Raw genomic sequence first — 18,520 nt, 5'->3', positions numbered from 1 at the left:
TGAGAGAAGGGGGGGTTATATCACATCCTCATGAGAGAAGGGGGGGTCATCGGCCTCAGAGGATGCAGATATTGTATTCAGCCCCAGGATTCTCAGGGGATCTAGCAAAGAAGACCACACCTCTGACTGCTTGGAGTGGGGGTGGCCTGGATACAAGTTGCACCCTTAAAGAATACCCTTCTCTGCTTAGGATGGTGGTTCATGTCTGTAATCACAGCACTTTGGGAGGCCAAGGAGGGAAGATCAGTTGAGCCCAGGAGTTTGAGACCAGCCTGGGCAACATAGTGAGACCCTGTCTCTATGAAAAATCAAAAAATTAGCTGAGCATGGTGACACATGCCTGCGGTCCCAGCAACTCGGAAGGCTGGGGCGGGAGGATCACCTGAGCCTGGGAGGTTGAGGCTGCAATGAGCAGTGATTACAGCACTGCCGTCCAGTTTCGGCAACAGAGCGAGACTCTATCTCAAAAACAAAATCCCCCAATAAAACAAGTCCACACATGGTGGCTCATGCCTGTAATCTCAGCACTTTGGGAGGCTGAGGCAGGCAGATCACAAGGTCAGGAGTTCAAGACCAGCCTGATCAACATGGTAAAACCCCGTCTCTGCTAAAAATACAAAATTAGCTTGGTGTGGTGGTGCACACCTGTAATCACAGCTACTCGGGAAGCTGAGGCAGGAGAATTGCTTGAACCCAGGAGGCGGAGGTTGCAGTGAGCTGAGATCGTGCCACTGCACTCCAGCCTGGGTGACAGACTGAGACGTCCATCTCAAAGAAACAAAACACACAAACAAAAAAAACACTAACTCTTTTCTGGGATGCATTTCCCGAACAACCCAGCTCACCTCTGCTTATCTCCGCTGCCGGTTTGACATTTAGCTCAAGTTTCCTTGGGCTGTTGTTATCTTTTAACCCTGAACTGTATTTTACCCCTGAAGCACAGTCTCACGGCTGCGTATTTCCACCTCTGTGCATGGCGTCCTGTAGACAGTAAGAGCTGAACATCCTGCATCAGTGACGATGCTGCAGCATTGCTGCAATGTCACCCTTAGCCCAAACATGCCTATGCCACCAGCTCAACTTTAAAATCCCAATAGCAAAATGCCAGAAATGCAAGAATGTGAGGTGGAAAGGGGGTAAGAGGAGGAAGAGAACGAATAGTTATGGACTGCCTTCTCTCTACAAAGTAACATTCTTTGTTCTTACATAAATGTCCTCTCGTATAAAGAAGAAAATAAACGAAAAGAGGGAATTGATTCAGTCAGTGTGACAGATGTTAGTGTCATCACTTAGGACTCAAGCCCATAAACTTCTGACTCCCACTGAAAACAGCCTACGTCAAGGTGAGTTTAGACAGATCTTAACTCAGCCCGATGCTCATTAATGAGAAAGACGGCAAACATGTTGGGAGCTTGAGTTGGTATCAGTAGGAAAAGTCTTGTAAATTTAATGAGAGCTCAGGAGAGATTTCTGTCTTACTCATGCTTGTAAACTTCACGGGGTTCATTCTGACTTTAGGTTAAATCATGCAGCAACTTGATACCTCTCCTACATAAGCCTAAGTCAGTAAGTCAGGTTCTCCCCACACGTACACCACTTTCCAAAATACATTTGACTAAACTTGTCTAAATGTTTCATAGACATTACCCTCCAAGTAAGAAAAAGGTTTTGGTTATCACTCCCATTTCACAGACAGGAAAACTGTGGAACAGATTCTGACGCCACAGTATGTGCTTGCCCTAGCAGACTAGTTTGTTGCTCATCCTGAAGTGAACATGGTAGTTTCTTCAGAGCGAACGACGACCCCTCTCATGTCGGTACATCTACCACGTCCAAGACAACTGTGTTACCAGAAAAAAGGGCTCACTGCTGGATGTGCCAGAAGCCAGTACTATGACACCAGGTGTTTGGTTAGTTGGTTGGTTGGTTTTCATTCATTTTCCAGAGTCAGGGTCTTGCTCTGTTGCCCAGGCTGGAATGCAGCGGCACCATTACAGCTCACTGCAGCCTCAACTTCCAAGGCTCTAGCGATCCTGCCTCACGAGTAGCTGAGACCACAGGCACGTGCTACCATGCCTGGCTAACAAATTTTTTGTAGAGCTGGGGTTTTCTTGTGTTGCCCAGTGTGGTCTCAAATTCCTGGCCTCCAGCGATCCTTCCACCTTGGCCCCCCAAAGTGCTGGGATTACAGGTGTGAACCACGGCACTCATTATCCAATTATTCTGGATTTTTCAGAAAAGAAAAGCTTTATATTGCAAGTCTACTCACAAGGAGACAGGAGTCAAGCGCAAATCTGTCTATCTGTGCTGGCTTCAAGGCAGTATTTTTTTATTGGAAAAGGTTCGGGGCGTAGATTTGAGGATAAGCAGGTGAGCGGTAGAAGGAAGCAGGAGGTCTGCAAAGTCCTTGGGCATGCTCAGTTATCTCTTCGTGATGCCTCCCAGGGCCATGTGTGCAAATTTAGAGGAAGTCAGTGTGAAACCTGGGTGGAAATTCAGGTTGTGACATCATCAAACTGGTTCTGCACAGACTCCAGTCAGCCATATTGGCTCCAGCCAACATTAGCCAGCTCTCTTATCTCACAGGTGGAGAGAGTTTTAGTGTTGCAGTAAGAGGTTTCTTTGCTTATGTGTTAACCTGCACACTCAAGAATTTGTATTAGTTACTGGTTGCACTCTTGGGGGCATAGTCTCAGTTTCAGCTTTTCAGCAAGTTTTTTCTTATGTGTTATCCTGTAAGCCCAAGAAGTTAGTCACTGGCTTCTTTAACTCTTTGGGACGTGGTTTCAGTTGGGCATCCCAAATAGAAGGGGTCCTCTGCTTTAAGAGAATTTTATCTAAATGGACACACAACTCGTGAAACAGTAATACTTGAGAGAAAGCAATGGGTCATGGGGTCAAAGGTGAACAGCCAGTAGAAGCACCAGCTCCATTGGGATTGAACTCAGGACCAATCCCAATAAAAGTCCTGTCCCATGACCCCTGATCTCCGCGCAGCTAATTAAGAAATACAATCAACTGCTCCTCTCTGTTTCCTATGCAGTACATCCACCATCATGTGCCTACACAAGAGAACAAAAAGTAGTATCGACTGTTGCTATGGAGACTCAGGAACCATGCGAATTGCCATGGCATCATAAAAGCAAAATTCCAATCATCAATCTTTAACTATAGGGCGTTGAAATCTATCACATATTTTTAGAATGTGTGACATTTAACACATTGATGAATATTTCCAGCCTTAGAATATAGTCCCTGCTTTCATATTTAGGTAGAATTTTTCAGCTCAACTGGCTGGGATTTTTTTTTTTTTCTCTCCTGGCAAATGCTTCATCTCCTCATGAGCGATTACAACTCTTTCTATACTTTCCTAGACGTCGCTTCATTCTTGCTTCCTGTTTTTTCTTTATTCTATAATTAAAAGTGTTTTCTCACTCACTATCTGTCTCCACTTCCAGGAGACCACACTTTCACATCCCTGATTGACATTCCATCCACGTTTTAATCTCTGCTGGTCTTTACTAATCTCACTTTAAGCCAGAGTTGCTAATAATCGACAATTCTGAGCCCCAGTCAAAGGGGCCCAGCTACCTCCTTGGTGATTTTTTATCCCTGAAGTCACTTTTATAAGAATTGCTAACTGGGTTTTGTTTAGCTGTATGTCCAGCAACATTTTGAATATAAGTGTGTATACACACACACCTGTGTTGTTTATCTCATTTGAAAGATGTTTAGAGAGATTGATCAACTTGTTTAAAGTAACAGCTCTTATAACCTAATTAGCTTAGAAGCAAAAATGGGAAAATGTAAATATATACATCAGGAAATATAAATTCACATAACAAAACTCTGCTAAATTCTGTTTAGAATGTTACGGTAGTGCACTATTGTGTGATAAATTTCCTCCACATTCCCTTTCATTCTTCCAGCATCAGCCTCTTCAAATCTTCATGTGTATATAAGAACCTTCTCCTTTTAATGTCTTTCCTTAAGAGAGCTTCAGGATCTCTTGGACTTATTTATTTTCATCTCCTCTTTAAACCTCTCCAGAGAAGAGCTTTCTTATTCCCTCCACAGTATTAGACAATAAGCCCAAGTACATCAGTGAGCATGGTATTACCAAGGTGTGATTTTATTCTGCGAGTTTCCAAGAATGAACATCCCTCCTCTAAGTTACTGAATTCTAAGACATAATGAATTCCTTGAAAGAGTCTTTAAGCATTTTTGTGTCAATTTTTTCTTCCAGGGGTCACCAAAGGATGATTTATTTATTCACTGTTGCATTTATAATCACCCCAATAGGCTGCAGTTGTCAGTGCTGTGTACACAGCAACGTGAACTAAATATATTTGCACAGACAGTAATGTCACAAAAAGAAATGAAGAATAACAGCCTGTATTTGCTGACTCCAACATCAAGGACTGCACTGTTATCCTTGTCAATATCTAGGTCAAGTTAAATACTGTTTTCAGAAATTCTACTCTGGGGCTAATTTTATTTTTTGTTTGAATGGGATTTCTGGTAATCATGATCTTGGGAAGAACACATTCTTATTTTGGAGGATTTCTAAACACATTAGACTGTCTGTAAACCAATGAACAGAACTTTACCTTGCTTTTTCCCTGATAGGTTGCCTCTTAATTAATCAATCCATCAACTGAGAATAATGCACCCAGTTATGTGCCTCACGTCGGTAACTGTGCAGTGAAAGCGTGAGCGAACCTTTGCTGACATTTTTACTTAACACTTTCGGATCCAGAGACTGTCTTATCACCCGGAAACCAAAATTCCAGAAAACGGAAATGTCATATTTCATTGCTTTTTAATTCTTGCTGTTTTACCACACACACACACACACACACACACACACACACACACACTGGATGTGCAATGAAAACTTGTGAAGTGAATGAAAAACCAGAAGGATGAATTCAGAACAAGACACAGTCTGGTCTTTGAAGAGCATACAATTTATCTGGGTAGAGAAGAGACCAGAAACATTCACAAGCAATAAAAGATGGCCTGGAAATCCATGCAAAAGGGTGCAGTAGGGATCAGCAGTTCTGGTCTACAAATTTTAACCACAAATTCCAGGCTCCTCTCACTAGGACACCAGTGCACTTCTTAGTTTGAAACTGATGGAAATATATTGCTTCTTTCATAGACGTCTCGGTCTCTAGAAGGTTCTGTTGTGAACACTGATCCATTCCGACCCATGTCCCCTGCTTCTCTGAATTTTTCCTGTATCAAAGTTGATACACACAAACTATGGAAATTCCCTTTCTTTTTTAATTCCATGAAGACCAGACTTTAAGACACAGATTTCTATGCATTACATTTACATAACTAGCTATATGTGTTGGCAAAAGCACAAACCTGTAAATGAAGAAGACCCCAGGGGTTTCCTCTGTGATTTTCATTTTCATTTTTATACTTATCTTCATTTTGAAAATTTCCTACAATCAGCTTCTATAACCACAAAAGTAAAAACAAAAAGAAACAACAAAACACTTTGGCGATGCGAGAACATTCCCTTATTCCTCCACTGACTCATCCATCTCTGCGTTCCTTCATTCACTCATCAACCCTACTTACGCTCCTTTCACTTCTCACAGCACTATGCTGGGCATTGCGGGGAAAGGGTGTTAAAAAACAAGGAGGGTGCCAGGCAGTGGGTCACGCCTGTGATCCCAGGACTTTGGGAGGCCAAGGTGGGTGCATCACGAGGTTGGGAGATGGAGACCATCCTGGCCAATGTGGTGAAACCCGTCTCTACTAAAAATACAAAAATTCGCTGGGCGTGGTGGCATGTGCCTGTAATCCTAGCTACTCGGGAGGCTGAAGCAGAAGAATCGGTTGCAGTGAGCCAAGATCGTGCCATTGCACTCCAGCCTGGAGACAGAGCAAGGCTCTGTCTCAAAACAAACACGGAAACAAAACAACAAAAAACGGGAGGCTCCCTGCTTCAGGAACTGCTCATTTCTGAGATGTCAGCAGGATAAAGTTTCCAAAATCTCTTATTTTATGGTTGTCTCTCTTTTATCTCCTTAAAACACATAAAAGTGTCCTTTGATTCTAAGAAATATTATTCCATTTATAGAATTAATCTATATTATCTATCATATTATATCATTCATATTATGAACCTATGTACAAATTATTATTAATCTGTTAACAACATTATATTATTCTCTTGCACATGCCCTTTGAAAAATAGCTTAGCTGATTTTTCAGATACTGTTATCTTAAAATTAGGAACTACATCCATGTCTTAGAGAAGTGCCCCTATTTCATTTCAGATTGGTCAAAGTATTAAATCATCATCTCTCTGTTTCCTCACATTTTTTTTTCATTCCTTAAAAGTTAAATAGCAATTCTTATTCTCTGGCAGGCTTACACAGAACAATGAGAGTTAGCAATAGTACTAGATGTTACTTCTTCCTCCCAAACATCAAAAATAATCTACCGGATTCCCTTGGCATTGCTTTTGATGTAGGCTAGATGTCTTAATTCTTATTTTTGCTTGAGTAGAAACAGGTCCAGCGTGTTTAAGGATATTACTGGTTAAAATCCAGCAAATTAGAAATGGAGCAAGCACCAGAAACCAAAGCTCCAGAATGTTGTTTTAGGAATTCGGTGGAATTTAAAAAGAAAAAAAACATACCTAGGAGTGAGTCACATCTGCACGAGATAGTAAATCTTTCTGACAAAAGTAAATTGTCTCCCCTGTGCTTTCTTTCATAAAAAAAAAAAAAATACTCAGCTGCCATCAGAAAATAGCAGAAGGAAGTCGGACTGCAGTTAGAGACAGAAAACTACCTGTAAAGATTATTTCCCTAAGGTTCCCCACTTATTCCATTCTCTCCTCGTGTAACAAAAAAACTTGCTCAGTTTTGAACATCAAGCCTGACTCTTCGTGCAGTGAGATCTCCAGGTGTCCCCGCTGCAGCGAGAGTCAAGCTGGGGCTAATCAGTTCCTTACATGATTGCCAGCAGGAAGGCGGTAATATTCATGACTGCAAAGACCAGAAGGAAACCAGCTCCTTTTCTGAGGACAAAGCCCAGGATAAGATGAACAGTAGCAACGCCTTGGATTCAGTGCCCTGTGGCCTCCTGCGTGCCAACAGCTCAGGAAATGTTATACAGAAGGTGTCTGTTGTATGTGCTGTCACAGTTTTTCCGCTTATATCGGACCCATACGAACTAAGAATCTAAGCCTGGTCACTCCCTACCACGTGGCGACACTCTGAAATTTCTTCAGCATATTTACAGAGCAGCTGTTATACCTCTGTGTGAGCTTTCGTGAAAGATCAGTGGAGGCAGGGCAACAACAAAGGCTTTTCCAGGGAAGGCAAGTTAGTTAAAATGGCCAGGAACTGGCCGGGCGTGGTGGCTCACACCTGTAATCCCAGCACTTTGGGAGGCTGAGGTGGGCAGATCATGAGTTTGAGACCAGACTGGCCAACACAGTGAAACCCCATCTCTACTAAAAATACAAAAAAATAGCCGGGCATGGTGGTGTACACCTGTAACCCCAGCTTCTCAGGATTCTGAGGCAGGAGAACCACTTGAACCCAGGAGGCAGAGGTTACGGTGAGCCGAGATCGTGCCACTGCACTCCAGCCTGGGTAACAGAGTGAGACTCCATCTCAAAAAAAAAAAAAAAAAAACAGGAACTGCAAAAACAAATACAGTCGCACACACACAGACTCCCTTACACACGCAGCCACGGACAGACGGCAGGAATCCCTTTACTAGAGGCTGAGAGCTGAGGCTGGGTAAGACCAGCAATCCAGCTCAACTCAACCTTGGGCTCCTCAACCCTGACCCACCCTCCAAGGACTGATCCTAGAATCTCTGCCAGACTGACTTTCACCCATGGATCTAATAGCCCAAGCTGCAAGAGTTCCAGATAGGCTGTAAAACATTAAAATGTTCCTGTTATCGGCCAGGAGAGGTAGATCATGCCTGTAATCCCAGCACTTTGGGAGGTTGAGGCGGGCAGATCACTTGAAGTCAGGAGTTCAAGAGAAGCCTGGCCAACATGGTGAAGCCCCATCTCTACTAAAATTACAAAAAGTTAGCTGGGAGTGGTGGCTGGCACCTGTAATCCCAGCTACTCGGGAGGCTGAGGCAGAAGAATCACTTCAACCCGGGAGGTGGAGGTTGCAGTGAGCCGAAATCGTGCCACTGCACTCCAGTCTGGGCAACAAGGGCAAAACTCAGTCTCAAAAAAAAAAAAAGTTCCTGTTATCAAACAGCTTTGGAGCACCTGAAGGACATAAATGATTGAAATCAAAGGCTAATGCTCAATTTAAATAAAAACCTGAAGGCTTTATTTTTATACAAGAAAAAAATTTTTTATATTTTTATAATTTTTAAGTAAAAATAATGCCCAAACCAAAAAAACACTTCCTGCATAATTCTTAGATACAGAGAGACATTGACATCTATGTGGTTGTATAAAGATCGATTACAACAGAGTCTAAAGTGTACTTCCTATTATTTGGTATTGGATTAGAAATGGCATTCTTAAAGTAAATTGCTAGCCCATAGAAATCAGTTAATAAATGTTAAGTGTTATTTGGATGACCAGTGTTAACTGTGGTTGCTTGAATCCAAATGTGAAGTGCTAAGCAATTCATTCCCATCTTTATGTCCAGTCCTAGTTCTTTAAATGGTTTGGGCTAAAGTTCTTACCCTGGGGAGGAATGAGAGAGAAGGGAGGTCAAGGGCAGGCAGGGGAAGGCAGGCAACCCTGTCTAGGGTCCATGCAATCTCAGTAGCCTCTGAGGCTAATCTCCATGAAATGGAATCCAACGAATTGGGTGAATCCTAGAATTGCTGTCACTGTTCTCAAAGCTCCTGCCAGGCTGAAGACCCAGAACCATCCCGATGGATATTTAAGCCAGCTCAGAAATCTGCCACGAGGGGGCGCCACAACAAGGCTGGTACCAGCAGCTCAACCCAGAAACTCCATGGTCTGTTGCCTCACTTGTTCAATTCATTAACCTCACAATAGGAGATCCCACGTTTTATACAATTTTATACAGGCAAGTCAGGAGCCCATTATTGTGTTATGGCTAGGAGACCCACGTGATAACTTCATATGGGCAAAAGGAGACACTATGAAGAATAACGTTGGCATATAAGTCATAAAACAAAATTGTTCAAGACAAGCAGAATATACAATCACTGTAGCTTTTTTATTTTATTTATTTATTATTATCACTATTTTGAGATGGAGTCTTGCTCTGTTGTCCAGGCTAGAGTGCAGTGGTGCCGTCTCAGCTCACTGCAACCTCCGCCTACCATGTTCAAGTGACTCTCCAGCCTCAGCCTACCAAGTAGCTGGGATTACAGGTGCCCGCCACCATGCCCACCTAATTTTTGTATTTTTAGTAGACACACGGTTTCACCACATTGACCAGGCTGGTCTCGAACTCCTGACTTCAACTGATCCACCCACCTCAGCCTCCCAAAATGCTGGGATTACAGGCGTGAGCCACCGGCCTGCCCAGAATCACTCCTAGTTATGACAAAGTTCACTGTACCACTAAATTATTATTTTATTCAGTTGTATTGCCTAGCAACTGTTCCGCATGCAAGCATACTTGTAAACTTCGGTGCTCAAAATGCCAACTTCCCTCTAACACTTAGGAGTTTGTCCATAATTATTAAATCACAGAAAATGTGCACATCATGTGTGCAATCCTTGAAAAACAAATCCCACAGTAATATTCACAAGACAGCATATTCTACTTATTCATCACTGACCACGTGTCATAGCATACCTAACTGCTTGCCTGGCGTTTCCTCTCTGGCTGTTTGGTGAGCTGGGAGTCTGCAGGACGGATCTGGCCCATGTGGTGTTTTCCAATGCTCACCCTCTATCCAGCAAAGTGCATCCTACTAGGAAACATGCCTGCAGTTTTCTGGGCTGCCTAGACCTTCAAACTACTCTGCCGAGTTTGAAGAATGTGGCACAAATCACAGCAATCAATACCAGTGGCGAGTAGATGCTTGGGCTCATAGTAGATCATTTATTTGGGATTGTCAGTTTTAACAAAGGAACAGATCTCCTCAAGGACTGCATTTCTTGTGTGAACACAGGGTCTTGGGGTGAGAACGATGAGGACATTCCTGCCCATGTGACCTCATTTGGACGTCAGGCTGAAGAGACCTGGGATGTTGAGGCAACTGGCGTGCAATTGCTACCAGTCAGCGGTGCACGGCCCTTGGCCAGGCAGGATAGAAGCGAGGTCTACTGAAGGGGCCAGGCCATTTCATGGAGTGGAAGGGGAAGCAAAGGAGAGCAGAGGTCCAGGGGGCCAGGGAGCTGCATGACAGGGAAAGCGAGGGCTTTGAGGAGCAGGCTGGTTTCACAGGGACGTGGCTGATTCCCTAGGTCCTTGAGTTTTACAGTTCTTTCCTCCCATTTCGTCTGTACTCTCTTTCCTGATTTTTGCCCTCATTGTCCTCTTATCACAGATGTGTTTTGTTGACTAACTCAGTATTTCAGTATTACTTTGGGATCTCATTGACATCACATGCACCGACTCGCTTGAATTTGTCTCTTCCTGCATCCACGGCGCACTACGTCGTAACTTTCCCGCAGAACTCCAGATCCGCATCTAGACAGAACTGGCTGAATTCAATTCCAGCTCCGTAATTTCATGAGCTGCGTCTCAGTTTTCTCATCTATAAAATATGAGGGTAACAGCAGCATCTGCCTTACAGAGCTACTGTGAGGTTTAAATGAGACACCACTTTCAAAGTACTTAGTAGAGTGCTTGTCATTCATGCTTTAAATGCTTAGTACCTGGTAATTATTACTATGTACGGTTACGTTTAAGCTCGTTGTTTCTATCTTACCCTTCCCTGCTTTCTCTTATCTTAAAATTAATTATCCTTTCTCATCCAGTCAATTTTCCTTTCTTATCCAAAAAGCAAAGCAATTCAATTTTACTGGTCTTAAAGTGTTACTGGTGGGTTTTACATTTTTTATGTTGTTTACATTTCAAGTTTTAATCTCATTTGCTTCCTAGCTATCATTTTAATGCTCATTTGTTACTTATTCTTTATTACTTTTCATCAATTCTACTGTTTGATTTTTAAGTGTCTGATTTTATTTTATTATTGTTATTATTATTTTGAGACAGTCTCACTCTGTCACACAGGCAGTGGCTCGATCTTGGCTCACCTCAATCTCTGCCTCTCAGGCTCAAGTGATTCTCCTGTCTCAGCCTCCCGAGAAGCTGGGATAATCAGGCACCTGCCACCATACCTGGATAATTTTTGTATTTTTACTAGAGATGGGGTTTTGCCATGTTGGCCAGTCTGGTCTCAAACTCCTGAACTCAGGTGGTTCACCCGCCTCAGCCTCCCAAAGTTCTGGAATTACAGACGTGAGCCACCATGCCCGGTCATTATTTTAGATATTTCTCTTTGATTCCTTTCGATTTCTAAATTTAAATTTATCTCATCAAATGTTTAGTTTTAATCTTATTTTTAATATTGATGTGAATAAAATGTATTGTCATGTATTTTATTTCCTCTAGCTTTAAGAAAGACATGAATAATTTAAAAAAAATTTTAAATTACATTTTTGTTGACAATAATTATACATTTATGGGCACATGTGATTTTTTAGTATCTGTTTACATTGTGGAATGATTACATCAAGCTTAACACATCCATCACCTTGCTTATTTATTTATTAGCTTTTTTTGAGACAGGGTCTTGTTTGTGGCACAGGCTGGAGTGCATTACAGTGCTGCAATCACAGCTCACTGCAGCCATGAACTCCTGGGCTCACGTGATCCTCGGCCTCGGCCTCCTGCAGTGTTGGGATTACATGTATGAGCCACCGTGCCAGGCCTTATATTTTTGTGTTGCAAATATTTAAAATCTATTGTGACACAACTTTTATGGACGGGGGGTGGACTCAGGGTTGGAAGATTAGCACTGATAGCTTGATATCTTTTTTTGTTTTTGTTTTTTCGAGATGGAGTCTCACTCTGTCACCCAGGCTGGAGTGCAGTGGTGTGACATCAACTGACCTCAATCTCCGCCTCCTGAGTTCAAGTGATTCTCCTTCCTCTGCCTCCTGAGTAGCTGGGATTACAGGCATGTGCCACCATGCCCAGCTAAATTTTGTATTTTTAGTAGAGACCTGGTTTCACCATGGTGGCCAGGCTAGTCTCGAACTCCTGACCTCAGGTGGTATCATTTTTTAAAGTAAAGAGAACTATAGTCAGGGATATGGAGAAGAAACACTAAGGGAGAGAAGTTCAATGGGGATTAATTTTGCAGGAAAGGGAATCATAAAACGCTGAGCCCTGTGCAGGGTGAGCAGCCTCCTTAGCCTCCTCTCTGGAACCTTCCATACAATCTATATGATTCACTGTTTCCCTGACAAGCTATGGCTCTTCCTTTTCAAATTTGCCCTTCGAGGCGCTGCTTCCTGGTGCTTAGGCTGGGCTCACAGAGAAGCTTGGCTCCAGCGTTTCTTCCAGGTTCTGCCAATAGGGGGCGCTGGAGGGAGACTGCAAGGCTGAAGGGCTCATTTCTTCCTGTTTAGTTCCTGTTGCAGTCTCCATGAAGCCATCCTGGCTGCTCCTACCTGCCCGGGGCATCTCATTCCAGCAACGCCAGCAGTAGGAACGGCTGAATCCAGCTTGCAGTTTTTCCAGCGCTGGCAGAGCCAGCTTCATCGCTTCTCCTCAGACACCAGCCCTAGCTGCCAGAACCCCTTCCTCAGAGCTCAGTGTCTAGCCCTGCAGACCTCTCCTCTCAGCTCAGAGATAAACAGCAAGCAGCAGCACCCCACCCAAAGGCCTGACTTGCAGCTCTGCGGGGCTCTTCCTCCAAGCCTCTCGGTTTTCATAATTCCAGCCCTCCTCTTGATCCCAGTCGTTGGAGTAGCTGCTTCCTGCAAGAGCAGCCTCTTTGATTCCCTACTGCCCTTCTCTTTGCCTTTCAAGTTACCTAGCTAGCAATTCTTTATATCAAATTCTCCCTGTTAGAATAACTGGCATGGGTTCCATCTCCTAAGTGGACCCTGACTCTACACTTACGAATGCTTGGAAGGTGGATTCTCTTCTGGGCCACTGCAAAGAGAACTCTTAGGTACTGCTCCAGGGATAGCTTGGGAGGAAATAATCCGGGCTCCTTCTCATAAGAACACGGCTGTGTCCGAGTTGTATTAATATTGCCTTCTCTCTCCCATTTGCTTTAGTTTCTGCCTTATAATTTATTTTTCATAATGTCCAGCAAAAAAAGGGGTGGTCTGAAAGGAGAGAACCCCCTCTTTAAACCAAGAAAGCTATTGCTCTTGGCTTCAGCTGTTAACAAACCCACCCTTTAAAATGCCTCTCTGACAAACCAGGGAGACCTGTGGTTGATGCCTCTCTGGAGCTGAGGTTCCTTCTGGACACGTGGCAAATGACTTTACGGCATGGGGCTGCTTTCCAGCAGCTCACACAAACCATTCCATGTATGAAGACCTTCATGGCTTTAAAATTCACCTAGAGCCTTTGGATTCTAGCAAACCAAGTCAGCGGTGTGCAGAGCCAGGCAGAAGCCTTCCTGTCTGTGCCCTGACCTGACTTTGTGATGTCACAGAAGGTGGTGATGTCCCCTCCAATGGGAAGAGACACAGGGAATCCTCTCTGGAGGGTCTGAATAGGAATAGGTGTCCTCATCTCAAGTACCTGGTTAGATTGATTGACTGACTGATTGACTGATTGATTGATTTGACTGAGTCTCCCTCTTGCCCAGGCTGGAGTGCAGTGGTGTGATCTCCGCTCATTGCAACCTGCACTTCCTTGGTTCAAGCAGTTCTCCTGCCTCAGCCCCCCGAGTAGCTGGGATTACAAGCGAGCACCACCACGCCTAGCTAATTTTTGTATTTTTAGCAGAGACAGAGTCTCGCCATGTTGGTCAAGCTGGTCTTGAACTCCTGATGTCAAGCGATCCACCTGCCTCAGCCTCCCAAATAGCTGGGATTTCAGGCATGACCCACCGTGCCAGGCCACACCTGGTTAGTTTTGACTTTAGGGTTACTATGCATCTCATCACTGAATGTTGTCTTTGCAGTGGCTGCTGATTATTTTATTTTTTTGAAACAGGGTCTCACTCTATCACCCAAGCTGGAGTGCAGCGGTGCAATCATGGCTTAATGTAGCCTTGACTTCCCAGGCTCAAGTGACCCTCTCACCTTAGCCTCCCCAGTAGCTGGGACTACAAGGCAGGTACCACCATGCCTGGCTAATTTTTGTATTTTTTGTAGAGACAGGGTTTTTCCATGTTGCCTAGGCTGGTCTCGGACTCCTGGGCTCAAGTGATCCACCTGCCTCAGCCTCTCACGGTGCTGAGATTATAGGTGTGAGCCACCATGCCTGGCCACACACTGAACATTCTAGAGTCAAGTTTATGTCTGATGCTTCCAGGGCGTGCAGAAATACGGTGGTATGCTACACACTCGCTGGCTGCCCTCTGTACTGTCCTTTTGCCTCTGTTTCTTCACTCTCTTTAGATTTTTATTGCAGCATATATACATTTTAAAAATAATCAGTCTTTGAATATTTCATCTAGAAGAAACTCACAACGTCATTTCCCCATTTTCCATCTCAACGTTCGTTAGAGATGGGCTCTCCCCACGTGAGCCGAATTGACATCGCCGTTTTGCTATGGTTAATGTACGACATTTTTGCAATATCACACGCATGATAGGGCACATCCAATAAACATTTGACTGAAGATAACACGGGATTCTAGAAAGCATCTAGACACTAGAAAGCAGACAGTGGTGACGGTAGTTAATCAACAATAACAATGTCAAGTGTCTGGCTTTTGCCCTTCTTAATAAACATAAAGAACATAAAGAACTCGGCTAAATTTGCTCTTAATTTCTTACACTCTTCATCATTTGGTTTTTGAAGCAGTAAGTGCTTCCCATGGGGGTCACCTTGTTTGTCATGTTGTCATCTGGCTGCGTCCCATCGTCATTAGAAATTCCTGCAACTTCCCCTTTCTCCCATTTCTGCATTTATTGGGAGGAGAATTATATGAACGGGAATGCTGTATCCTGACTTGCTATCTGATTAGAACTTCCCTCGACTTTTAAAATGCTCCTCCTCGAAAACCATTCATCGAGTTGTGCATAAAATTACTCCAGCTGTCGTGAGGTATTATCTCAGCTAACCGTCCTTCCTCTCGAGCAAGATCTACTTGCCTAACATAGTTTGACTCACAGTTCCTACCAGATTGTCAGTAACAAGTAGCCCAGTAACATCTGAAGGGCTTTCACTGAAATCACAGAATTCTTTCGTTCTTCATTTGTAGGCATTAGAAAAGCTAGCTAACGTTCTTAATCAGGGGCCTGTTGCTTTGAGAAATTACTGAAAGGAAGGAAGGAGAGACTCAAAGACATCACTAGACATGTGTTTGAAGATGGCTTTTACTCCTTGTGATCCCCCGGCTTTATTAAGGTATAATTGACAAATATACATCATTTTTAAAAACTTATTTTGGGGGACAGTTTTAGGTTCAGAGCAAAATCGAGGAAGTGCAGAGCTTCTGTATCCTCTCTGCTCCCACAGATGCACAGCCCCCACTCCCCGCTGTCAATGTCCCCTACCAGAGTGGCACATTTTTTTTTATTGTACTTTAAGTTCTGGGGAACATGTGCAGATCTTGCAGGATTGTTTTACAATTCATTTATAAACAAGGTGTCCAGGAGGGTGATTATGTTTATCTTGTTCACTTTTTAAAAAGTCATTCTGAAAAAGCAATAACTTCAAAGGAAGTTGCAAAAAAAAAAAAAAAAAAAAAAACCTATCACTATAGGGTGGAAGTGGTGACTCATGCTGTAATCCTAACACTTTGGAAGACAGAGGTGGGAGGATTGCTTTAGCCCCGGAGTTCAAGACCAGCGTGGGCAACAAGGCAAAACCCTGTCTTTACAAAAAAAAAAAAAAAAATTAGCCTGATGTGACGGTGCAAGCCTATAGTCCCAGCTACTCAGGAGGCTAAGGTGGGAGAATCAATGAGTCCAGGGAGGTTGAGGCTGCAGCGAACTGTGATCAGCCACTGTACCCCAGCCTGGATGATAGTGAGACTCTGTCTCAAAAAAAAAAAAATCACTATATGATCCATAACTAATTATTAATTAGGATAACTAGGTTTTACCCAAGAGAGAAAACTCTGAATTACTGTATGTCAAGGTGAATTGCCATAGTCAGGGTTAATTTCCTTGCAATTACAAAATGAATGGAGGCAGACCACTTTAGCAAGGAATAAGAAAGGGGAATAGCTCGTGGGGCCCTGAGCTGCCTTTTGTAGGACCTTCTTTTTCTTCCTAAAGTTGCAATTTGTTTATTTCCCTAGGTGGGCCCATCGCGGAAACTGTCATACTTTATCGCAGCCTGGAGAGAGAGATGCCACCATCTCGCTCACATATGCATAGCAGGAAGGAGCAGAGAAATTGAGAAGATTAAGCAGAGTGCTTTCATACCCGAGATAACCCAGCTGTGTGCAAAATCAAGCCTATTGAACGCGAAAGCACTGCACCACCAAAATAAATGCTTTAACCAGGAAGGAGAAGAACCGATGCCCTCACATACCCAGAGAGCCACACAGAGGCAGGCTGCATTTCAAAGCCACTGCCGTTGTCCCCACCCCAAGTGTCTCTGCCTCAACCCTTCCTTACCAAACTTCTGCCTAACCATTTATTTATTTATTTATTTTGCTTTACTTCTTTGAGACAATGTAAACCAAAATCTCTGGGCTAAAACGAGATCTGGGCTTTTGAAAATGTTAGCCATAGAAACAAAAAAAATTTTCTGGGCAGGACAAGGTGGCTCACACCTATAATCTCAGCACTTTGGAAGCCTGAGGCAGGCGGATCACAAGGTCAGGAATTCGAGACCAGCCTGACCAACACGGTAAAACCCTGTCTCTACTAAAAATACAAAAATTAGCCGAGTGTGGTGGTGCGCGCATATAATCCCAGCTACTCAGGAGGCTGAGGCAGGAGAATCACTTGAACCCGGGAGGCAGAGGTTGCAGCGAGCAGAGACGACGCCACTGCACTCCAGCCTGGGCGACAGAGCGAGACTTGGTCTCCATCTCACGTGACTAAGTTTAAAAATTAATTCAAATTAAACCAAATTTAACATTTAACTACTTAGTTGTACTAGCCACATCTCAACTACTCAATAGCCACATGTGGCTAGTGTCTACTGAACTGACCGGCACAGACATAGAACATTTCCATCATCACAGAAAGTTCTCTAGGCCATGGGAGGATTACGGAACTCAGCTTCAAGTATGCACATTTATTTGTATTCCTAGGAGTTTTCTGACACTGATAGGTTGTCTAACTGGCTTCCTGATTGACCTGATGATATTACTGTGAATGTGAACTAAGAAACCAGGATTCCCCAGGGTGACTCAGGTTATATAAAAATTATAGGCTGGGCGCAGTGGCTCATGCCTGTAACCTCAGCACTTTGGGAGGCCAAGGTGGGGTGATCACTTGAGGCCAGGAGTTTGAGACCAGCCTGACCAACATGGTGAAACCCCATCTCCACAAAAAATACAAAAATTAGCCAGCTGTGGTGGTATGCACCTGTAGTCCCAGCTACTCAGGAGGCTGAGATGGGGGAATCACTTGAACCCAGGAGGTGGAGGCTGCAGTGAGGTGAGATTTCACCACTGCACTCCAGCCTGGGTGACAGAGCAAGACTTTGTCTCCAAAGAAAAAAAAAAGGGAATTATGTTTAGTCTTCATTTGGGATGTAAAAGGAGACTTATCCTCCTAATCTTTAAAGCAGCCTCTCAAGTCATCTTCTCAACGTGGTACGAGCCTCATTTCTTGAGACTCTTCTATCCACGATTTATGGTATATTCTGGAGGGAGTGGATTCAGGCAGAAAAGCTGCTCTCTGCTAGTTTTCCCATGGGCCAGTCTCCTTGTCAGTGACCAGTCTGCTGCTCTATGTGATAGACAGCGTGTCCCACTACTGGTAATAGAATCCCAGCCATTGATTGGTCATTAGGTTATTTTCAAAGCTCAATATTCAGAATAATCTAACAGATGCCACAGAACCACAGGGACACACAAGGCTCTCAAAGCGAAGTGCACATTTCATCTTTCCCTCCCAGCAACAAACTGACAACCCAGTCAGCACTGAAGTTGGGGGAAAGATTAATTAAAAGAAGAATCTACCACCTGTAGGTTAAAACAAAGAAAGCGCTATTACAGCTGTCTTCTCCATGCCAGAGGCCTGCGGTTTGAATTTTAATATCTTCATCTCCTTTCTGTTCTGTTGTTCCTTTTATTCTTTATTTCTTGTCACTGTCTCTTATTTGTAGTCACAAATGTACCATATTAAAAAGCTATTTCAAAACCTCATCTTTTAAGATAGAAACAGAGGCGGTGGCTCACACCTATAATCCCAGCACTTTGAGAGGCTGAGGCAGGTGGATCACTTGAGGTCAGGAGTTTGTGACCA

At 43.6% G+C, this 18,520-nt stretch overlaps 1 protein-coding gene across 2 annotated transcripts in view; it reads right to left on the bottom strand.

The window, feature by feature from the left end:
- The window catches only part of FRMD4A (FERM domain containing 4A), a 672,294-nt gene that overhangs the window by 528,517 nt on the left and 125,257 nt on the right, over window positions 1–18,520 (bottom strand). The window lies entirely within an intron of this gene.

This window comes from Sapajus apella, unplaced genomic scaffold, assembly GCF_009761245.1.
Source record: "Sapajus apella isolate SASKATOON/1434 unplaced genomic scaffold, GSC_monkey_1.0 scaffold53, whole genome shotgun sequence".
Taxonomy (NCBI): Eukaryota; Metazoa; Chordata; class Mammalia; order Primates; family Cebidae; genus Sapajus; species Sapajus apella.
Note: the sequence above shows the minus strand (reverse complement) of the source record. Positions and strands in the feature narration are given on the sequence as shown.